The sequence below is a fragment of the Callorhinus ursinus genome, unplaced genomic scaffold (assembly GCF_003265705.2).
Source record: "Callorhinus ursinus isolate GAN/ISIS: 27379988/994484 unplaced genomic scaffold, GSC_fseal_2.0 scaffold3, whole genome shotgun sequence".
Taxonomy (NCBI): domain Eukaryota; kingdom Metazoa; phylum Chordata; class Mammalia; order Carnivora; family Otariidae; genus Callorhinus; species Callorhinus ursinus.
Genome location: NW_027397065.1, coordinates 14,256,227 through 14,281,332, shown reverse-complemented (window position 1 = coordinate 14,281,332; position 25,106 = coordinate 14,256,227). Strand labels below are relative to the sequence as shown.

At 34.6% G+C, this 25,106-nt stretch overlaps 1 long non-coding RNA gene across 2 annotated transcripts in view; it reads left to right on the top strand.

Moving 5' to 3' along the window:
- LOC141371361 (uncharacterized) overlaps positions 1-17,453 on the top strand; it is an 82,016-nt gene extending 64,563 nt beyond the window's left edge. For both annotated transcript variants that reach the window (XR_012376261.1, XR_012376267.1), the window contains 2 exons: positions 12,395-12,504; positions 16,818-17,453. This is a non-coding gene — a long non-coding RNA (uncharacterized lncRNA). The remainder of the gene's footprint in view (positions 1-12,394; positions 12,505-16,817) is intronic.
- The last annotated feature ends 7,653 nt before the right edge of the window (positions 17,454-25,106 follow it).

Below are 25,106 nucleotides of genomic sequence, written 5' to 3'. Positions count from 1 at the left end.
AGAGAGGTTTCCAGGACCAGGCAGGATAGTCACATAGAACATTTGGAGAATGTTCTCCAATTGTTCCAAATTTGGAACACATTTGGAGAAAAGTGGTAACCTGCAGATACATGACACAGGGGGCCTCCAAGAAGAAGCCAAGGGAATAAATACCCCGACCTCACTCTTCAACCTCATTTTGGTCGCCTGCCACCCCATGAACCAAATCCAACCAAAGCTAAAAGCCTTGTTGATGTCTTCCCTTCAGTTCAGCCTCGCAGAGCAGTGAGTAAGATGAAGGGTGGAAAGTCCATCTAGCAGAGCAAAAACGATAACCAGCATAGCACAATGTAAAAAATTCCCAGGAAAAATTATAAAAACAACAGTTAACTTTGTTTTTCCATATAAATATGCTATAACAAATAAGTAATTCATAACTCATCCAGAGTAATGTCACCCATTTTCAACTTTTTTTTGAAAAAAAAAAAAAAAAAAAAACCACTGTCAGTGATAGAAAAATGAATGAGATGGGATCCCTCCTTCCAAGTAACTTACTAACAAAAGACCAATATGGTACAATTTAGCAAATGTTATAACAAATTAGTGAATAAGTCATTCCATGCCCAAATTTTTAAGTCCACTTGAATTTATTATGTTACCTGCCTAAACTAATTCATATACTTCCAATTTATAGCACCCATTCCTGTACACCAGAATACTCTGACTTAATTCTGAAAATATTTGGTCATATTTAAATAATATACAATATTTCATAAGTAACAAAACTAATTACCCATCAACAACTGGCAAAACTAGAGAAAAAGGGCCAATAAAAAAAATCACAAACTTAATTTACTAGTAGGAAGATAAAAAGAAACATTAAAATTTGTTTTGTATTTCCATAAACATCACTTATACATGAAATAAATATAAAATTTAAACATTTTAATGTCTGTTAGCTTATAAACAAAACAGCAAGAAAACAAAAATCATTTAAAATGTTTAATGTACTCATGTACATATTCCATTATATCTAGTAATAAAATACTTACCAAAAATGTAAATAAAACAGAACATTAAATAAAGCTCTATATAAAGACATAAAGCATATTGTCTGAGTATTTCATGTTAAAATAATATAATTAATAACCTGTTACATTTTCTCAAAATGCAATTAATTTGAGGAAGCCACTGTCTGGTTCTCAGAAATAGCCTGTAAATTATATCCAGTCCTGCTAATGTCAAGGAAGTTGCCTTATGTAAGTATTTGTTTCAACTTTGCTTTCAGAAAAAAGTAATAAAGAAAACAAAATAGAATTCCAGTGACAAAAATGAGTTATAAAGTAAGTTAAACTACAGAGGATCAAGGAAAATTATCTGGACAGAGAAGTATGAACAAAATTCTCAATATTGCTATTGATCTCCTGTCTTTCATAATCCCTTAAGCTAAGTGCGTTTAAGATTCTAAGATCAGAACAATGAAGGGCAGACATTCATGGAAACTTGAGTTCTATATTAATGTTATAAATTGCTAATTCAGAGTATACTCTCTCTCAAAAAATATGTTAGTATGTGTTAGTCTAGTACTATTGTGGTGCTTGACCTTTCTATAACTGACAGCTTTCACCGTAACAACCCGCTTCAGATCCTTGCTGTCCTCTTGAATGAAACCAACTCTTGAGAATTAAATGCACTTGAGAGGAAATGTGGGACAAACATACCATTTTTAGAATAATTTGTATGTTGTTTATGATGATATTTGAAATCCCTTATTCTTCTGGACATTAAAATTCTTTCAAAAATACATAATAGCCATAGTTACAATAATCTAATAAATGACTTGTCAAGTAACAATGCTTACTGAAGATTGAGATGGTGAAGTAGAGAGAGGTCCATTAGTACATGATCTTGAATAATAGAAATTTTATTTGATTCAGAAATTGAAGATATTATGCATAAAGATAAAGAGTCATAGCAAATATTTAAAGACTTGTAATGTGTGCATGCTTGTTTGTATGTACACACACATGTAGGTATAAGGTAATACTAATATGAACAAGAACTCACTTAATAATCATTTAATGGAACCCCCTTTTCATACTACACACTATGCTAGACAGGTACTAGCAAACTGAACAGTAAATTCAACAGTCAAGGGTCTCGACTTCTTGGACCTCTCACTCCAGTAGGGAATACTGATGAATAAAAAGTAATTATGTCAGCATCACCTGCTAAGTGCTATGATGCAGTATGTTTGGCTCCTATAGCAGCAACAATTGGGAGAGTCACCAAAACTGGGCTTGGGATGCCCAAGTAAAACTTCTTGGCAAAGTGCAGTGGAGCTCATCCCTAAAACTCACATAGGAATTAGGTAAAAAGCAAAGCAAGACGTTTTTTGAGGCTGAGGAAAGAGAACATGCCAAGGTCCTAGGACATAAGAATATGGTATTTGCTTGGATTTCAAAGCATTTGCCTGAATATAGCTTCAACTTTGCAGAGTGTGTAGTAGGAAAATGAGAGTAGAAGGTTATGCAGGTAAGCAGGGCCAGGTCCAGTCGGCCCTGTGTCTGTTGAGGCTCCATATATAGTAAGGAAAGGAGAGTGGAGAAAGCTTGCAACAGAGATAGTGGTAAGATACGTGAGAAAGCCATGTCCTCTGGAGCTTCAGCACTTCACCTATAAGCAGATAGTGGGAGTTTGAGTCAATGATGTCTAGGAACATTATCTGCTCTGACACTGAATCCATGAACCAGTAAAATCTGGCAATAAAACCAATCTGTGAGGCAAAGAAATATCCCTATAAGAACAAGAATCTGATTATGAATGAGCTCTTCACAGATATGTCAAATCAAATTTTCAAACATAGCAAACAACATCCTTTAGCCACATGAGGTCCTCCTCCTAAACAAATTCACCAAGAACAGAAATCCAAGGGGATATCTTTTAGCCCCATAAATATTACAGTACACTTGAACAAACACAAGCTCCAGGCAATCACTGCAGCCTTAGGGACTGAGGTAAAGAAATAAAGAGCTTAGATGACTGCATTTTTATCGTTGTTTTTGTAACATTGCCTTATAAATTACTTCCAGGGTTAAACTGAACACTAAGACTTTTCAACAAATGGTTGAGGGAATGGCTTTAAGTTGAGAAAAAAAAAATCAGGTGAGGTGTAAAATTATACTGGCAAATTTAATCCCTTTGCTATTACACGGCTTGGGTATTTATGAAGCATACAGAATAAATGGATAAAATGGCTTTTATGGCAAATGCATTCAGATACCATGTTGCAAATATGTTTCTGTTACAATGGTAGAGGTCCCAAAACTCCATGTGGAAAAACTGGTGGTTTGAGAATCAGGAAATACTAGTTCTAGCTATATTTTTGCAGCATGCCAGATGTGTGGCACTGGACAAGTCACTTGGCCTGAGGATTAGTCTCTTCAGCTATAAAAGAATGAAAATACATATAGCACTGGCATCAGCTTCTTCATAGCCATGTTAATGAGCTTCCCCTAGGAGCATGGATGCTAAAGCAGTTTGTAAAGCCTTAAGTACTTTAGAAATCCAATAGATTATCATAGACACTCTACACTTACATCTGAACAATACAGAAGGTGTTTCCATTTCTGGTTGAACCATAGCTTAAGAATGGCATGTGCTATCACAGGGAATATATAGGAAGAAAACACTAAAACTGGGTATAGTCCTCATAGTTCTTAGAATACTCAGAGCAAAATGGTTTCCCTTTTATACACTTGAGCATGGTTCACACACCTAATTCCAAATAGTAACTCTGAAATGTACAACTGACCCTATGGGGATGCTGTGAGCTCACGTCCCCATTTTCTACTATCACAGGCATCTCTCTCAGCTAATAGCCCTGGGTACACTAATCAGCACCCAATACCCAGAAGCCCTTGAAAATTGTAAATTGTATAAAGGGAATTTTTGACCACATGCACTTGGAAAAATATCAAGTCATTTCAAGACTCAGGAATGTCTAAATATTTTAAGCCAAAGCTATTGTGCAGGTAGCAACATAGTTTTTATATCTCTGAATAACCCCTGAAAAATATAATAAAAATAGGTAACAAGATATCAAAACCAAAAACTCATGGATAAATTTATACTTGGTAACAAAGTATCTCTATCTCCAAAATAGAAGCAAGTAACCAACTGCTAACAGCCACAAGACCTATCTGGTACCATTGACATAGGAGGGGAAAAAAAGTCAAATCAAAGAACCTGGAAATGACCTGAGAACAGGAGGACACCATAATGTACACCATATTGGTATTTGCTGGAAAGCTCAGTGGCTAATGTGAGAACAGCTGACCATGGGGATGATTAGGTCTAAACCAGTAAGTGATAGACACAGAGGCAAAGCTCAGTCTAAAAATGGCTCAAGCAGTATGAGCACTTCTGAACTCTCATCACTAACCATCCAAGAGCTCTCTTCCAAACAGGATCATGCAGGAGAGACAATTGGGAGTAGATTCAGAAATTAACTGGATAGGGACAACAGAGACATAAAAGTAGAAAAGGCAAACAGTCAGGAAATGTCAGAAAGCTAACCACCATATTTTAAAACATGCCACAAAAACAGGAGATGGAGACCCAGTAAAATTTTAAAAACTATATTGAACTACATATATTTCCTTCTTAAAGTTCATTGAAATCAGTTTTGCATAAATATGATTGATAGAAAAAGATCATGGTGAAATCCTGTAAAAAGTAATTAAAAGGACAAAGATTAAGTAACCACCTTCAGAAAGAAAAGTCCACAAAATAAAACTATTTCAAAACAAGCTACAAGTATCAAGTAAATGATACAAGACATAAAAAAACAAATCACAATTAGAAACACTACAGTAAATTGACAGAATTTAGAATATACTGATTCAAAAGAAAAATAAGAAACCTAGATTAAACTAGAAAGACAAAAACAAAAACAATGTCTTAAGATAAAAGCTAAAAAGAAAATTTTTCAATAAAAGAAGTAAAAGAGTTAAAGGATATGAAACAAGTGACAAATATTGAAGATAGACAAAAAGTATGCAATATATAAATGATAAGAGTTTCTGAAAAGGAAAACTAAAGTAAAACAGGAAAAAATACTAAAAATTGAAATTCAGGAAAAAATTCCTAAAAGTATCAATGATCTAAAATTACATATTGAATAAGTACACCAAATAATTGACCAGCAAGATCAACACCAAAATGTATTCTAGTAAAACTGTTCAACTTTAAGTACAAAGAAAAAGTCTGTAGACAATCTAGACAAAAAGAACAAGTAATTTATAAGGGAAAGAAAAATAATCAACATTTTTCAACATCTTTGTTTCTATGCCCTAAGAAAAGAGGGTAACATATTTAAGATAAACAAGGAAAGAGATTATATGACAAAGATTTTATAACCAGAAAAACTGGATTTCAATTACAAAGGGCACAGAAAAAATCTTACCAACTCACATACAAGGCAAGGACTCACATACTATTGTTCTCGTGAACTTCTTCTGAGGACTCTTTTACAGAATAAAATTGTCAGCCAAAATAACTAAATAGCTTTTAAAATAAATTCTCAAGGTCAACTGTAGAACTAATGCTAAATGGGGATTAAGAGGAAGGGACTATAATAAAAATGACTGTGTGCTCTGACAATGTAGATATGGTACACTTATTTTTATAAAGAGGGAAGGATATGGGGAGAATAATGCAAAAATAAAATTGATTCAATGTATTGTTGTTATTCTGAATCTGTTTTATGTATAATAAGTGATAAAGCAAATGAGTTTTTTAGAGATATTCTTTCTTCTTGTCCTTGAAAACCAGTATTCTCAATGGAAAAAAGAAAATACAGAAGCAACAGAAAAATTGAAGTACAAACACTATAATCCTGAATTTAAATTGAAAGTATTTGATATTAACTTTCTCAATTATTTTATCTTTAAATAGAAAACTAGATACCGGTCTCTTCATTAAAAAGGCATAGAATAATGTCCAATACAGCAGTAATAAGCATTCCTAGTGCCCAGAATATAGCCTTGAATTATAGTTTTTCCAGGTCTTGAACAGGAAAACTGTAAGATAATCCTAGAACATCTTGTTCAATCCTACAGCAAGAAAATGGTCAAAAACATGTTCAAAGACCTCAACAAGAGACTCCCATTGCACAAAACTTGAGTTTCTAGAAGGATAAGAATGAAACTAATAAAACATATTTAAATTCATAATGACACTCTTAATAAGCTAATTATCACTTTCAAAGAATGAGAGGAAACTAACGTTTTTAAAAGTAACTATCTTAATAAAAATTTTTTTTTAAAGTAACTATCTTAAAAACTGATAGAGCGAACCAAAAAAAAAAAGTGTATTATCCTGCCTTTTTTAAGGAACCAAATAGATGAAGCTGTTTTACTTCATATTAAGGTGTTCCAAATACTCAGTTTAAAAGAAATGATAAGATTGGACTATCAGCATTTTTCAACCACAATAAATTATTAGATCTAGGCATTGAGCATCAATGGCCACTACAATCACAAAGAGAGAGACAACCAATCAATTTGTGCCTCTTAAATTAAAACAAAACCAAAAACAATACCTCACCACCAGTTATCTTGCCAAAGGGACCCAACTTGTACCTAATCAAACTTGAGGATCCAGCTACCATGTGAAAATACAGAGGACAGAAAAAAAAAAACAACAACAACACAGAGTAACAATCTGAACTACACCATAAGTATGGAATCACAAGTATTTATCATGTGCAATAAAATCTACAAATCAAATAGACCAGGCTTTTCTAAGAAATTGAAAGGAAAAAGGATGAAGAATAATCTTTTGATTACCAGAGACTTAAAGGATATATTGAGTTTTTATTGTTTTTTGTTTTGTTTCTGTTTGGTTGTTTTGCTGAGCAAGACTAAGGGAGAGGGCCTAATGATACACCCATTGGTACTAAAAAAACTAAATAAATCCAAGGGAGTGATTACTGTAAAAGTCAGAATATTAGTTTTGACGGGAAAGTGGCAGGCATGAATGGGATGAGGCAAAGGAAGACTTATGGGGTGTCTGAATAAGAACTGATTTCTTAATGTGAATGGTGATTACTGGACCACTTTTAAATAATTCACTAACCTATATGTTAGTTTTATATGATTTTATCTATTACAACTTAAAAAGAATTTCAAAAATTCAACCCAGTCTTTTATAACTTCATGATTAATGGTACACTGGTAAGTTTTTTATGGAGAAAAAACACTTTAAGGTATTTCAATTACTTAATAAATGCAAGATAAGTAGCCATCTGAGAAAAACACACATTCATATGTCACTAGAAAGTAGCTTATTTAAAATAAAAACTGTCCACTTCTATTTTTCCTCACTGAGTACAATATTTTGCACATGTGAAAAGAAAATCATGTGATTTTTAGCAAAGTTCAAAATTCAACTACAGAAAAATTATACTTCTGGTTTCAAGCTTCCAGGCCTTGTAGTTGTTTGAAAACCTTCAACAAATTGCTTAATTCCTTTATGGAGCTACCCTGTCCTTCAGAGTTAGTAAGCTCAGTAAGTGACAAAGCATCCCTTAATTCAATTATTGTTTAAGTGTTTGAAAAATTCTATTGGTATTTTACACTCAAACTAGATTTTGATTCACAATCACAGTAAGAAGATATTATCACATATGCTCTCGTGAGGATTTAATTTAAAAAAAAAAAAACCTGTTGTGCTTTTCACCAGGTAGTAAGTTCACAACCTTATTTTCTTGTCTCAAAATACTTCCAAGAAATACAATGATACATCTAAATGGCCTAAAGTTTTCAAACATTCTTGTGTGTGGTATATCAAAACCCAATAATGCAGAAGATAATTTCTTGCAAAACTAACCTTACTTTTCATATGATCCAGCAACCATGCTCCTTGGTATTTACCTGAAGGAGTTGAAAAATTAAATCCACACAAAAACCTGCTCATGGGTGTTTATAGCAGCATTATTCACAATTGCCAAAACTTGGGAGCAATCAACATATCTTTCAGTAAGTAAATGTATAAACTCTAGTACATCTAAGAAATAGAAGATTATTCATCACTAAAAAGAAATGAGCTATCAAGCCATGAAGACATTGAAGAAACTTCAATGCATATTACTAAGTGAAAAAAGCCAACCTGAAAAGGCTATATACTATATTATTCCAATTCTATGACATTTTGGAAAAGGCAAAACTATGAAGACAATAAAAAGATTAGTCATTGCCAGTGGTTGGGGGTGTAGGGAGGAAAATAAATAGGGAGAACATGGAGTATTTTTAGGGTAGTAAAAATTCCCTGTATGATATTATAAGGATGAATTGAAGTCATTACACATTTGTCCAAACCAAATAAAAACATATAACACCAACAGTGAACCATAATGTAAACTAGGGAGTTTGGGTGGTGGTTATGACATGTCAGTGTGTAAGTCCATCCATTGTAACAGATCTGTAACACTACTAGGGATTGGCGATTATGGGGGAGGCTATGTTATGTTTGGGGACAGGGGATAAAGGAAAATAACTGTAACTTCCTCTCAATTTTGCTGTGACCTTTAAAAAAATTTTTTTAAAAATTGAATAATGTGACTTAACAAAAATTTAGAGTACAGGATTTGAGTCACAGGATCTCAACTAAATTCTGGTTCTTTCCATTTGTATAACCTGGACCTGTTTCCTTATATGTAAAATAGGGATGATTTCATTTATTTCATGATCATAATACAGATTAAAGGAAAAAATGAAGTATAAAGCATGTATCACAGTGAATAATATGTAAACATTCAAGTATTTTGAAAGCATTAATACACTTATTTATAAAAATAAGTGTGCCATATCTACATAATTAATAAATTATTAATAAATTAATAATAAATTAATTATTTATTAATAATGCTATTAATAAAGGCAGACATCATATTTTAGAGGATGGGAATGAGTTGTAACAAAAAATTGGAAGACAAGTCTGGGTCCTTTTCAGTGTAGAAAAACACCTAAGTAAGGTTAATGATCAGACATTTTAATCATATGATTAAGTTTACTAAAATAAAAATATTCAAAATGCTTTCATTAGTAAATATTGGGGCTTTTTTTCAATTCACTATTTTTATCATTAAAAAAGTCCTCTTTATAAAGATTTCATATCTTATTTGCAGTGACTCTGAAAAATTATGGCAAATTTTGACATTAGGAAGCACAGAGATATCAAGGCAAACATTAAATGTACAGTAACCAAATTCTATATCCTTTAGATACAAATATTTATAGATATGTTAAATATATTTAACCTCACATTTTTTAAAAAAAATGAACTGGGTAAAGAACTAAACTATAGAGTAGAAATAAGATGTCCAAGAGAGTCTTAACCTGCCGGTAACAAAAGAGGTATAAGAAGAATTGTAATAAAAAGGAAAAAACCAACAGATCCATAAATAACAGGTAACTATCAAGACAGCTATGTGGAAAAACTGGTGCAGGTTTGGAGGTCAGATCAGTCCTTGTTTTGAATCCTGTTTCCACCACTTGCTGTGTGACTTTAAGAAAACTATTTCAGTTCTTCAAGATTTGGCTTCTTCACACATAAAATGAAAATGATATAGGCTTTACAACATTGCTATTAAGGTCTACTTCTAAAAATAATATTATACTATATGTCAGCTAATTAGAATTTAAATAAAAATTTGAAACAAAAAATAGTAATAAAAACAAAGATTTATCAACATTCAAAAAAAAGAATGTTTGAATAGGTCTGTGCATTATAGGGGTTCAGTAATCTAAAGGTAACATTGTATTAAAAATGTTATCTTTCAAAAGTAGCATGAATAAATCACTCATGTAATTCTAGGCACATATCTAACTTCACAGTATGTTGCACATGGAGCAAGTCATTCTAAAGGCCTGAATGAACAAAGAATGCTATGAAAATTCTAGATGTATTTTGTTAATTTTCTCAGTTGTTTGTTTTTTATTTGATTGATTTATGCCTTATCTTTATTTTCTTCTACTCACTTTGGGTTTCAATTGCTTTCTTTCTCCAGTTTCTTAAGGTAGAGATTTACACCATTGCTTTTAAACCTTTCTTATTTGAATACAAGCTTTTAAAGCTAGACCTTTTCTTTTAATCACTGTTGTAGTAGCATTCTACAAATTTTGGTATTTTGTCCCTTAATTAGAATTTAGTTTACTTAAGTTTCCTTTGTGATTTCTTCTTGACCCATGTGTTGATTAGTTTTATTTAGAAAAGCCCCAATGTTTTGTTAATTAAATTTTATTACTTTTTCTCTAAGTTAATTTTGTTATAGTCAAAGAACATTCCACATGATTTCAATCTTTTCAAATGTATTGAGGCTGATTTTATGATCCAGTTTATGGCCTATATTGTTAAATACTCAGTGAGTTTGTAAGAAGAATATGTCTTTTATAGTTGTTGAGGGTCATGTTCTGTAAATTAGAAGAAGGTTAAGGTAGTTAACAGTGTTATTCAAATATTTCATAGATTTCTAATGTATTTGTTCAATTAATTATTAAGAGAGTCTCCAACTATTAAAGTCTCCAACTATTTTTTTTTAAGTAGGCTCCATGCCTAGTATGGAGCCCATTGTGGGGTTTCATCTCACCACCCTGAGATTAAGACCTGAGCTGAGAGTCAGATGCTTCAACAATTGAGCCACCCAGGTGCCCCAAGTCTCCAACTACTTTTATTTCTCCTGTCAGGTTGATTATTTTTTTTTTTAGCTCATTACTTTTGAAACTCTGTTAAGTACACCTGTATGTACAGTTAGGTCTTCCTGATTATTTTTTATTTTTATTCAATGTCCTTTATTTGTCCCTTAAATTATTTCAATAATTTTAAAACAAATCTATTATGATGTACCTCCCTCTATCTCAGGCAGTACACCTGCCTTAAGTCCACTGTCTGATTTAATCGAACCACACAAGTACCTTTGCTTACTATTTACACAGCACGTATTTTCCATTCTTTTACTTTTCATTTGACTGAATCTTTGTGTTTAAAAAAGACAGATAACATAACCCTTTTTATCCATTCTGATAACCTGATTTTAATTGTGGTGTCTACTTCATTTACATTTGATGTATTTGTTAGAAAGCAAATAGGAAGATGCCTATTTGTCCACTGTGTTCTTTAGTCCTTTGTTGTTCCTCTTTTACTGTCTTTTTAGATTAAAATGGAAGACTAAAATTTTTTGCTTACAGTTTCAATTGGGTTTTTAGCTATACTTCGTTTTGGGAGAGGGGAGATTTTTCTCTTTATATTTGGTTTTTTGCAGTTTGCTATCATGTGCTTAGGTATGACTTTACTTATACTGATCATGCTTACATAGTTTCCAACTTGTGGCTTCTTTCTCAGTTAGGAGAATAAAGAATAGCACTCTAAATCTTCTTCAGAGAGTGTAACTTTTAGCCAGCTCCTTAGTGCCTGTCTGAAATAAATGAGATATAACTGACCATACTTAACACCTCGAGGGAGCACCTGAATTCAGTTGTGTATCATCCATACACTCTCAGGTTTAAGCTAAGATGGGTTGAGTGAAATGTCAGGTAATATAAATAAGCTGTATGATTTTATTTTTGAACTTTGTTTGCATCTTTCCATGCCCCAATGGGGAAGAGGAGGCCCCAGATGAAAAATCTGTCCTGGAATTTACTATGAAGAAACACCTTAGTCTCTCTTGGATAACTGTTTTACTAGCCACTAATAGGGAAGCCTGGAAAGTTAATCCTCAAAGCTAGACTATGTGTGTTATCACATAGTCCTGCCTTGGTAACAATTTTATTTTCCTTTTATTTTTCTTTAAAGACTTTGAGAGAAAGAGGGAGAGAAGGAGAGAAGGAGAGAAAGAGAGAGAGAGAGAGATGACAGACAAGTTTCAGGAAATACCATCCATCCCAATATGTGCTATTCTTCCTAAGGTAGTGACTCTCAACCAGGAGTGAGTTTGCTCCCTGGGGAACACTTGGCAATGTTTGGAGACATTTTTCATTGTCACAACTGGGAGGGCACTACTGGCATCTTCCAGGGATGCTGCTTAATATCCTACAATGCATAGGATAGCCAAACAACAGTTATCCATCCCAAAGTATCAAGAGCGCCACTGTTGAGAAATGATGTTTTAGGCCATTTCCATTATCTACATGTCAAGATATTTTGTTTTCATAACTGCAGACATAAATAGAATATCACCAGTCAGTACAAAATTGATAGCCAAAGAAATTAAGAGGCTGACTACTCTCCATTTTGGAAGCCAGGCCTATGTTTAAAATAATCAAATGTGTATAGTTGCTGCTTTTTATTCTCTAAATAAGGGACCCAACTTTTTGTCTTTGTTCTTTGTGTTTTTGTTTTTGTTTTGTTTCACCAGCCTAGTAAAGAAGCTGAAATCAGTTTATGTGTGTTGAATGGTATTATTGGACTGACTTGGAATAGTGCCACTCCAAAACACAATGGATAATTGAAGAAAAAATTGACAAGGTATGAATTATGGCTAAAAATATCTAGGTACAACTGACTTCCAGGTATATATATTTGCATTCCTCTGATTGATCTTAATGGTAGAATGTAAACATCTCATGCAAGTACAACAGGTGTTAATTTCCTTTACTGCTAACTCATTTGTGAGGGTATGAGTACTTCTGGTTCAGAAGTAAGAAATATTATCCATCTTACCAAAAGTAAACTGCAATCATTTAGGATTTTTTATCATTTGCATTGTTTGTGGTTATTATTTCCTTTAAAAAAAAAGACTATTGACTTCTAACCTCTTTATTTTTTTTTAAAGATTTTATTTATTTACCTGAAGAGAGAGAGAGCACAAATAAGCAGAGAGGCAGGCAGAGGGAGAGGGAGAAGCAGGCTCTCCGCTGAGCAGGGAGCCCGACGCAGGGCTCCATTCCAGGACCCTGGGTTCATGACCTGAGCCAAAGGCAGATGCTTAACCCACTGAGCCACCCAGGCACCCCCTAACCTCTTTAATTAGCACATTCTTAAAAGGACATAGAGTCAGGTTTTGAGTACTCCAGTGAGTTCAAGTTTAAGTGAATAACTAAAGAATATATTTGCTCACAGTATGTTTGGTCCTCTAGATAAATACACCTTATGAAAAATGTGTTTAATTTCATCTGTTACTGCCAGAAGACTTGGCTAACATCCTTATATAGCTGCAGTGGAAATAGGGTCCTGCTGAGAAATCATTCTCAAAGACAGAATGTGCTACTTCAGAATACTGGCTTGAAAACACCACAGATTTTTCAATTAAGTTCTTAGAACAACATTTTATGTAAGTGTTTCAGCACATTTTCTCCCCAAATGGTAAAATAAACTGATTAATGTTCTAATCACATGGTGCTAACGAGTGATAAGTTAAATCGAATAACATCATCTTAATGCGAGTCACAGAACCACAATGAAATCTCACTAATTAGGTAGTCTTGAACCTGTGAAATCCATAGATTGACTTGAATAAGTAACAAAGGTTTAATCAACACTACACTCCTCAGACATTAGGTTAAAGAGAATTGACAGCTAGAAAATGTTGACATTCTGATGGGCTTCAAATCTGAAAAGGTGCTAAGTTTTAACTTTAAACCTTCAAAGATTTCTCTTTGAGTTTAAATTTATACTGCACACCTAAATAGACATTCAGCAATTTTAAGGTTGAACTATGTTCAATGTTCCCAGAAAAATTAGATTACCTTTCAATATTGTACTTGTAGTTCAAGTAAATTTGCTTCAAATTCTGCATCAAAAAGGTATTTTGTTTTTAAAAGAAGAACAAGTTGCTTGACAATTCTACCATAAGGCTTCTTATGGAGCTTCTAGGTTGAAAATGATAGCATGGTTTTAATGTATCAGAATTATACTCACCAACAGACCAGAACAATTAACATTTTTTTGCTTCAATAATTCAAAGAAATGTAAATATGGGTCTTTGTCAATCACCTACTCATTAACACTTTGTGGGACATAATGATTCTATCTCTGTCTGCAATATTGTTAATACTAAAATACCCAAATGTAAGCATGGTAACTTGAATACTTGAATAAAGAAAGGCCATAGAACACCTGCTACAAGAATATGATGAAAGCTTATAAAACATTTGTGGTTCCCTTTTAGCTGGGGATATGTGGAAAGAGAAATGAGTATATATGTATGTGTGTGCTTGTAGGATTTTATTCTTACTGAATAAAACAAAACATATGGTTCTTTAAGCAGAATATAACAGCTATCCCCATCACCATAGCATGAAGTGATCTATTTTCCAAACACCTATTCTACTTAAAGGTAAATGAGTAATCCTATACCATCCTATATGGTTGTCTTGGAATTGCTACTAAAACCTCGTACAATATTGTTAATTTAATGTGGATTTTTTTCCTACTACCTCGTATGTTCTTTGATATTAAGCCTTATTTCTCTCCTATAAATTATGCCACACTCACAGTATACATCCAATACGTATATGATGACTGGTTCAATAAAAGAAGAAAACCGGCTAACAGACAATTTTAAAAAGAGGTCCACATCTCAAAATGCTTTCATGACTTTTTTCACTTTCCAATAGCTGTTGCACAGCTTTCTGTGAAAAACTAGGGTGCTCACAGCATCTAAGCTCTGATAACTATCTGGTTTATTCTACTTCTCAAATCATGTGACTTTGTACCACCACATCACTCAGGGTAATTGCTCCATTCCAAGGATTATGCCATTTCACTGGTTATGAGTAAGGATTTCAGTGTTTCTAATGGAGTTTAGCAATTATAGATTGGTTTGAGACTTGGACATACTGCCTTTTAAAATCAATAAAGAGGATTTGATTAATCAGAAATGGCCTTTATTTGGACTTCTATTGTTCATGGGTTGGGTAATCTCCAATCGCTTATTTTATGGCAGACAACGTTTTGATAGATATTGGATATTAGTTAAGATATATTAGCTTGTTTAGTATTCATTATAACCCAGGGCGCCTGGGTGGCTCAGTCGGTTAAGTATCTGCCTTTGGCTCAGATCATGATCCCAGGGTCCTGGGATGGAGCCCCAAGTCTGGCTCTTTGCTCAGTGGGGAGCCTGCTTCCCCACTCCCTCTGCCTGCTGCTCCCCCTGCTTGTTGTGCTCTCTAGCTCGTGCTTGCTCATCCTCTTTGTCAAGTAAATAAAATCTTTAAAAATATATATTGATCATAACCCTATGGGGAAAGCATTGTTATTGTAACCATATCACAAATGAGTTAACTGAGATGTAAAGAGGTATTCAGGTCACACAATTAGAAAGGGGTCAAAGCCAGTGGACTTTGGTTTTATTTAACTCTGAGATGTGGGTTACCTTCCTCTGAAAGTAAACTATACATATTGCCATCACGGAAGAAAGTAAGTAATGCCTGCCAAATACCCACAAGAAGTATCTTCCTATCCCAAAAGTTTTATTTGTTTACTGTTTAATATATTTACAGTATTTTAAAAATCCTACTGACCCCAGTGAGTTATTGAAGGAAATCACTAAAACTAAACATATCTGTTACGAGGGAGTTAACAAGAGAGTTCTGATCACCTCTTCCCATTCTCAGTCACCCACCTGTGCCTTCAGATTTTGGCTATAGATAGTAGACAAACCTTTCTAGGTCCACACCCTCAAATAAAGTGAGCCCTGCAATACTGGGCAATATTATACAATACGTAATATACGTCACACAGTGTTTTACATTCTTTTCACACTAGAGCTACTCATAGGATGATGGTTAACAGTTCACTATGAATTGCAGAAACTGAGAATGAGCATTTGGAAGTTTTAGAGCAAATTTTAAGTAATTTTTTCTGTTTAATCTGGTGGGTTTTTTGTTGGTTTGTTTTTTAGAATTAAGGCCAGTATATATCTTTTTCTTTAGTAATTCATTGTTTTGTTTTACAAAAATATCAGTTACAGACTGGCAATTTTTAAAAAAGAGATCATTTTGGGTAAAAAGCATTTCTTTCTGTATATTGATTCCTGTAATTCTTACAATAACTCTATAAAATGGCTATTAGCCACATATTCAGATAAAGATCCTAAGGCACAAAGAGGTCAAGCAGCGCTTGGCAGTTAGTAGGTTGACAGAGCAGAAATTCAATCTCAAGCATTGTGGTATCAAGATATGCCTTTAACCACTATGATACACTGCCTTTTCTAAGCCCATCTTTGGCATACGTCTGAAAGACAGTGGTAGAAAATCTGACTAATAGTCTTAGATAGAGCACAAAAGCATCAATAGAATGATCCTTTGACTTAGTTTATTTCCACCATTCCCATCCCATCACCAGTTCAAAGCAGTGCTAAGGTTTACCCATCCCAGAGCAGAGTACCATCCTCGACATGATTTTTGCTCTACCACTGGAGCTCTTGTGAACCTTCCATTTATTTGCTTATTTGTTTCTTCCTGTTGACAGGTTCTTCAAGACTTAGCCTCTCTCTGGCTATCGTGTTTAGAATCTGAGGTTCTAGTATTCAGTTATGTCACGAGCCACTCATTGCAGATAAAATTTTGTGATATAAGTCACTTGCAATCATGGAACAAATGAATGTATTCAATGCTCACTCTGTAAAATTTCCTGCATTTTTTAATGTATATATTGTACCTAATTTTTACTGTCCTACATTTTAAATATATTTGATTTAGGTTAAAACTCTTATACTTTAACTGACATACTTGGATATTGGTTTAGAATTTTAATTAATGTTTCCCTTAAATCAACAAAAAGATTTGTTGAGTCTCTGTTTTTGTTTCTAATGTGGTTACCATTCTCCTCCTTGCCAGACAAAGAAGTGCAGTGGAAACAGCATGGAATTTGAAGCAAAAGTTTGAGATCTGTTACTTCCATTTATCCAACAAATAATGAGAATCTATTATGGATGAAGGCACTGTTAAAATTGCTAAAGACACAGCAGTGATTAAGATGACAATCTCCCTATTCTCCTGGGGCTTACATTTGAGGAATCAGATATTAAATACACTAGCGAATAAGGAAGTAGTAGTAAGTGCTAGGAAGAAAATAAAACAGTATTGAGATAAAGTGACTGATAGGGAGGTTTTAGATTGTGTATCAAGGAGAGGCTCTCTGAATAACCAACAGTAGAACTGAGGTCTGAATGCCAAGCAGGAAGTAGATATTTACCAACTTCAGGAAAGAATTCCAGGGGAAAGATCTTTTATCCTATCAGAAAAAGAAAAAAATTAAACAAAACCTAGTTTAAAAAAAAAAGGGGGCAGATGTTGGCTGAGAGAAGCAGAGGTCAAAGATGAGTATAGTTCATGGCTGTCTATTTGCTGTAGCTCTGTGATATTCTCAACTTGATCTTCATCTATGGGACTACCTCAACTCTAAGCTTGAGGCAAGAGAACTACTAAAATCCTAGGTTTTGCATGGAATATCCAATAAAGATTGTCTCTTAACATTGCTCTATTTTAAGAGCAAGAAAACATTTCTGAGAAACCTCTGGCAAGCTTTTCCCTTGTGCGACTGGCCTGAATAAAGTCACTTGCCCATTCCTGACTCCGTCCCTATGACTGAGGAAATTTTTTGCACTGCCTGGCATGAGCGTGGGCACCTAGTTCAATGTGTAACAAAAAATTGACAACATCATCATTGGCTTTGACTACTCAGAATTACTCCTACAGCAGGAGTTAATCCCAGAAACTATGTGGCTACGATGTAACCAGGCAGAAGTAGACACTTGAACAAAAACAGGAAGTTATCTTGGAAAGGCTAAAAATGAATGGAAACTACACAGGAGGTCAACAACATCCAGTATGAACCATTCGTGCAAAACTCTGGATCCATTAGAGGACAGATAGGTGGTTCAAAGTGTCTAGGGTGCTACTAGGGAAGGGAGAGTGATAGGAAGTGGGGTCCTAGGGTAGACAAAATCAGTTCCTGTAGGTACTCAAAGATCATGGAGAGGACTTTAGATTTTATTTAAAGTGCGGTGGACAGCCATCAGGATGTTTTTTTTTTTTTTAAGATTTTATTTAGTTATTTGAGAGAGAGAATGAGATAGAGAGAGAGAGCATGAGACGGGGGAGGGTCAGAGGGAGAAGCAGACTCCCTGCTGAGCAGGGAGCCCGATGTGGGACTCGATCCTGGGACTCCAGGATCATGACCCGAGCCGAAGGCAGTCGCTTAACCAACTGAGCTACCCAGGCGCCCCGCCATCAGGATGTTTTAACCACAGTAGAAGGATGGAGCTGCAATGTGATAGAAGTCATGCTGGCTTTGGGAGCAGAGCTAAGTGGTACATCACTGGGTCATTTAAGTACAAATTTAGTTCCTCTTTCTAAATTCCAGTTACCTTGTCTTAAAGCTACGGTTCAACTACTTATTACAAAGCATGTTTTAAATTGTAAATGAAAAATGTATACAAGTACTTTTGAATTCTTTGTTAAACAAATGATAACAAATATACCACCATTCCTTCAGAGTCCCAATCACATGTCTTCTCAGAGCCTTACCTGTCCAGACCAACCCTACACTGACCGCTCTTTCCCCAGGGACTCCTGTGGTGTTTCATGGCCATAAAAAATCAATTTACTTTTAAAATTTATAATTTTATCAGACTAGTATATGCATGTTTACTAGGTTACAATTTAAAAGCATTAGCGTAGATCTTCAACCAGATCTTAAGTGCAAGGCATACATGAAAGTTTCTAGCATAGTGTCTGGCACAAAGTAAATAATTATTAAATATAAGTTTTCTTTCCTTAGGGTCCAGCCCTCTGCTTATACTTGCATTGTGCCTCTTCCCTTCCCTAAAAACTTTCCCTAGTAGGGAAAACAAGAAATGGGCACTTAGTCATTATTCAAAGAGTTATATGCCTATTTAAATGATAGAAACCGGACAATTAATGTGAAAGGGGGAAAAAGTAAATGACAAAGAAACTGTAAGTAAAAATAAAACTTTCAGTTGTGTAATCATCTTGAAATCACTAGATTAATGAATTCTTAACTATCACTTTGATTCTTTCCTGCAAGTTCCTAGTAGAAAAGCTGAAAAAGAGCTAGTATATTGCCCAAAGTTTTTAGCATGAAGACAAAATAATCCACAGAAAAGACCCACTATTTTAACTAATTATTCAGAAATGCAATGCAATTCAAAAAAAAAAAAAAAAAAGGAGGACAGAACAAAGCACATGTGCTAAGGAATGAATCACCCAAATACATATACTGCACCTACTGTACATGGTCAGGGAGTTTAACATCTGACTTTCTCATACACTCCAGCGGAGACATCAGTAACCTAAACATCCTAGATTAAACAGTTCAGACCCTGAATCACTTTAAGCCATGTAAAGCAATAAACCTTCAGGATAAAAGACAAATAAAATAGCAGAGTTCACTGAAAAGCCATATGCAGACCATGTTTATCTTTGATTTACTGAACAAAGGGTAAATGCTAAAAGCCCCTTTTGTTACCCTTCTTTGGAAATATTAACACAGAGTTAGTAAGATCATATACTGCATGGTGTTAAGAAATAAACATTATCAATTTTCCTGACATTGCTGAATGCAGCCTAAACTCAACTTAGGACAAATTTCAGAAAAAGCTAACAATCACTACAGAAATTAAAAAAAAAATCCATCAGAATGTAATACAAATATGGTTTTATTACTTTACAAGTTCAGGCAAGATTGAATACTCACAATTATGTAATATTTAATGCTTGATTTTATTTTCTGGGGTACCTCTACAAGCCATCAGTCATGAAAAATATTAAACAGCACACATTTCAATACCAATTAAAATAAATGTGGGTTGCTATATTTTGCCTACTTTGCATTTGTGATTTATACATTTTCCTGAATACATAGTTAAGGGAATATATGCTCAGTAGAAGAAATAATATCATCACTGCATGCTCAACAAATCATCTACAAAAGTGTTGCATGCACTACCATTTACTTAGAGCAAATGGTTGTTTTTCCATAAACATTATTTATGAGAGCATCAGATGCAATCTGCATACTAATGTACCCTTGTATTTCACAGAATTATCCACATGGCTTAGTGATTTTCTCTCTCTCCACAGTAACAACCTCCCTCCACCCCCAATTAGTTCCATCCCCACATAGATCTCCACCATGCAATATCTGTCTTAAGTATATCAAAAATAGTTGACAAACAGCCATGGAGAAATAATTCAAATCACAAAAACATTCTAAGTCCTAAAAATTCCTTTCTTTATTCAATCATTTAATTTCTACAAATAAATAGATCCATCACCACCCAAACAATCTTAAAGGCCTCCAGTAGAGATCTATATAAAGTAAGAAATTAAAACAGATGATACGAAGTAGGCTGACAAACTTACACAATCAAGTGCAAAAGAGTGAAAACCTAAGTGCAAGGATCCAGACTTTGTTATCTCAGAAAAACCAAGATTCCGTTATTTATATTTGCCACTATTTATATGAATTTTATACAATCATGTTTAGGTTTTATCTTCACCTGAAGACATTTAACTCCCTTTTTCTTAAAAATATATTAACCTCCTTAGACTTGTCCTTAAGAATGGCTATGCAGTACAGAGGTTGGCATGGTCACAAGTCAATAGCTTTGTACCACAATCTCTGCATCTGCCTAGCTACCTCCCCTTATTACAAAGAGCCCAACAATGTAATGGTGGTTTGAGGAGAGCAAGACCTAACAAAAATTTACATAAAATAAATGACTTTATAAAGGGCAAATATCATTTGCTTAATATATTATGCTGAAATCCATTAAAGATTTTCATAAACCAATGAAAATGCAAATGCAATGTAACTTGGATTCTGATTACTAGAAAGCCTTTCATTGTCTGACAGTTCTGTGGATTTTATGTACAGTCATCTTTGTGTTTTATTCTGTCAAAACTCATTCTCCAATATACTCATACATAAATATACTAAACTTTATTTCCATAATTTTTAGTGATTACTCAGAATTGAGACCCTTAAGCAGTTTATTATCCAAGCCAAATGAACTGCAATAAATCATCAATTTCTCATGGTTTGCATACTTCCATGAGACCTGCTATGAACTGAATTGTGTGCTCCCAAAATTCTTATGTTAAAGCCTTAACCTTTAAGGTGACAGTATTGGGATATTAGCCTTTGGAAGATACTCAGGTTTAGTTAAGGTCATGAGGGTGGGGTCCTCATAATGCGATTAGTGCCCTCACAGAAGAGATACTAGAGAGCATGTGGTTTCTGTCTCTCCAATACTTGAGGACACATTGAGAGGGCTATGTGTAAAACCCAGGAGGAGAGCTCTCACTAGAAACCAAACATGCTGGCACCCTAACCTTGTACTTCAAATCTCCAGAACTGTCCTTTAAGCCCTGCAGCTTGTGTGTGGTATTTTTGTTATAGCAGAACAAAAAGACTAATTCAAGATCCTTATGGAACATAACTTCTCTAGAATATATAGGATTATCATCAGAAACATTACTGACTTCTCCTCATGTTCATTTTCACCCCCTCAACACTTAACATTTTTTAGATGATTATCATTTATACATTATACTTCCATAAGATTTGATATGAGAAACATTTTTTCATAATTCTATTTCTAGACTAATGAAATATTTTAAACTATTATAAATCAAATATTAAACACTGTTAATCTTTAGCATCAAGACTTATTTGAGCCTAAATAAATCTCTCTCCTTTCCTTGGAAAATTCTGTGATTACAAATTTTTCCAAGGAAAGGGGTAATTTTTAAAATCGATTTTAAAGACTAAAGCAGAAATGTCAATTTGATTATACCTAAGGATATGGACATTTTAAAAGTACTTTAAAGAAACCACCCAACCAGACAGAATAACCATCCTGGTTTACCTAGAACCCTCCTGGTTTTAGCATTTTAAATCCCTCATCCTGGAATACACTTCAGTCCAAGACAAACCAGGACAGGTTGTCAACCTAACAGTACATTACCTTGTCATTTTTTTTTTAAGATTTTATTTTTTTATTTATTTGAGAGAGAGAATGAGAGATAGAGAGCACGAGAGGGAAGAGGGTCGGAGGGAGAAGCAGACTCCCCGCAGAGCAGGGAGCCCGACATGGGACTCGATCCCGGGACTCCAGGATCATGACCTGAGCCGAAGGCAGTCGCTTAACCAACTGAGCCACCCAGGCGCCCTACCTTGTCATTTTTACCATAAGTCATTACATATCTGAGATTTTCATCTCCTAAGGACCCAGAGTAAATAGAAACTTTCATAGTGTGTATATATATCTGCATCAGACTATAGTTAACCTTTCTTCTGTTTAAATTTTACAAACTTACAACTAAAAAGGGACATTAGAAATTATTTCCCCTAGTACTTAAGTTACAAGTAAGCCAAAAATAGTTTGCAGAGATCAAAGTTTGTGAATCAGCTATAACAAGAATGGTCTTCTCATTTTAGTCCTCAAGGAACTTCCTAAAGACAGTCTAATAGAAACATAACCCTTCAAAATTCCTGACAGCTAAAAGGTGATGAGAAAATTAAAAGGCATCACACTATCATGTAAAAATTCAGTGTGATTATGAGTAGAATCTGACCAGGAATTATCTTTAACTTAGATAAACCTTAAAATTCATACAGGGTAAATGCCCAACAATTGCTAAGACAAACACAAAAAAAGAATAAAGAATGAATTGTAAGATACATACCATAGAGTAACAATAGTCAATTCAATAGGTCACAATTGCTTTAGGAAGAAATAGTTTAGTGGATTATCAATTTATGACCTTGGAAAAAATGGAAGGACATACCCAAGGTCATTAACATGACTAAAGTGGACATATGTCGCAGAGGTTGTAGGAAATGTAAAAGAGGAGGAAGAAAGTGTCTATTGATAAAAACTTGATGTAGGATGATTCCATTTATAAAAGAGATTCCATTTATGAGACAGAGAGAGAGATGCCTCAAAGAATATGATCACCAAAATTATAATGGTATTTATCTCAGGATGAAGAGGTTATATATGATCTTTATTTTCCCTCATACAATATTTTAAAGACACACATACACAGAGGATGTATTCTATACCCATTAATTTCTACACTTCAGAAAATTAAGAACTAGTGGATAAATTTTGTGTTCTTTTACTCTTAGGAAGAAGTTAAAGGCACTAAAACATCCAGATTGGCTTTCATTAAAAATTTCCAGTTTGACAATTGGTTTATAAATTGGCATATTTGAAATAGAATTAATGTCAGTAATATTTTTAAACCCAATCCTGGACATAGCAAGATATAAAAAATATAATTTTTTTCTGAATTTGAAAGTAACACACTATAATATTCTCATAAAATAATTAAAGAGGGGCGCCTGGGTAGCTCAGACAGTTAAGCATCCACCTCTTGATTTCAGCTCAGGGCATGATCTCAGTGTGTCCTGGGATCAAGACCCACATAGGACTCTGTGCTCAGCCCATCTACTTAGGATTCTCTCTCTCCCTTTCCCTCTGCCCCTCCACCTCTCTTCTTATACAGCAAACACTACAACAATCTTTTTGGGGTGCCAGCTTTTTATAGGAGTTGACTGAGAAAAGCATGCTGCCCACCACCTAGAGACCATGTCTTCAGGTACAGCCTATACTGACAAAGGAAAGGAAACCACCAGGACTGTGGGATTCTAAGTTTAGGTGTAGCCTCTGCTGGGGGCCCACTGTCCAAACTACCCAAAGTGGGTTCACAGGTCATTGCTTAAAAATTCCACTTGTCCTATTACAATTTCCCATATTAAAATGTAAAAGAAAATTATCAAGTTTTCCTGCTATAATTTCCACATATTCTGAAATAGAGGTGAGCTCATGTGAACGTTTAAAACACACTGATGGAACAGCATTTAATAGGAATACTTTTTTTCTATCATAATAAAATTTATTGTTTTTTTCTTTAAATTTTTTATTGTTATGTTAATCACCATACATCATTAGTTTTTGATGTAGTGTTCCATGATTCATTGTTTGTGCATAACACCCAGTGCTCCACGCAGAACGTGCCCTCTTTAATACCCATCACCAGGCTAACCCATCCCCGCACCCCCCTCCCCTCTAGAACCTTCAGTTTGTTTTTCAGAGTCCATCATCTCTCACGGTTAGTCTCCCCCTCCGATTTACCCCCCTCATCCTTCCCCTCCAGCTATCTTCTTTTTTTTTTTCTTAACATATATTGCATTGTTTGTTTCAGAGGTACAGATCTGTGATTCAACAGTCTTGCACAATTCACAGCGCTCACCATAGCACAAACCCTACCCAATGTCTATCACCCAGCTACCCCATCCCTCCCACCCCACTCCGATTCCAGCATCCCTCACTTTGTTTCCTGAGATTAAGAATTCCTCATATCAGTGAGGTCATATGATACATGTCTTTCTCTGATTGACTTATTTCACTCAGCATAACACCCTCCAGTTCCAACCACGTCGTTGCAAATGGCAAGGTCTCATTCCTTTTAATGGCTGCATAATATTCCATTGTGTATATATACCACCTCTTCTTTATCCATTCATCTGTCGACGGACATCTTGGCTCTTTCCACAGTTTGGCTATTGTGGACATTGCTGCTATAAACATTGGGGTGCATGTACCCCTTCGGATCCCTACATTTGTATCTTTGTGGTAAATACCCAGTAGTGCAATTGCTGGATCATATGGTAGCTCTATTTTCAACTTTTTGAGGAACCTCCATACTGTTTTCCAGAGTGGTTGCACCAACTTGCATTCCCACCAACAGTGTAGGAGGGTTCCCCTTTCTCCGCATCCCCGCCAACATCTGTCATTTCCTGACTTGTTAATTTTAGCCATTCTGACTGGTGTGAGGTGGTATCTCATTAAGGTTTTGATTTGGATTTTCCTGATGCCAATAGAGAGCCCAGAAATGGACCCTCAACTCTATGGTCAACTCTTCTTTGACAAAGCAGGAAAGAATGTCCAATGGAAAAAAGACAGTCTCTTCAACAAATGGTGTTGGGAAAATTGGACAGCCACATGCAGAAGAATGAAACTGGACCATTTCCTTACACCACACACAAAAATAGACTCCAAATGAAAAACAAAAAAAAATAGACTCCAAATG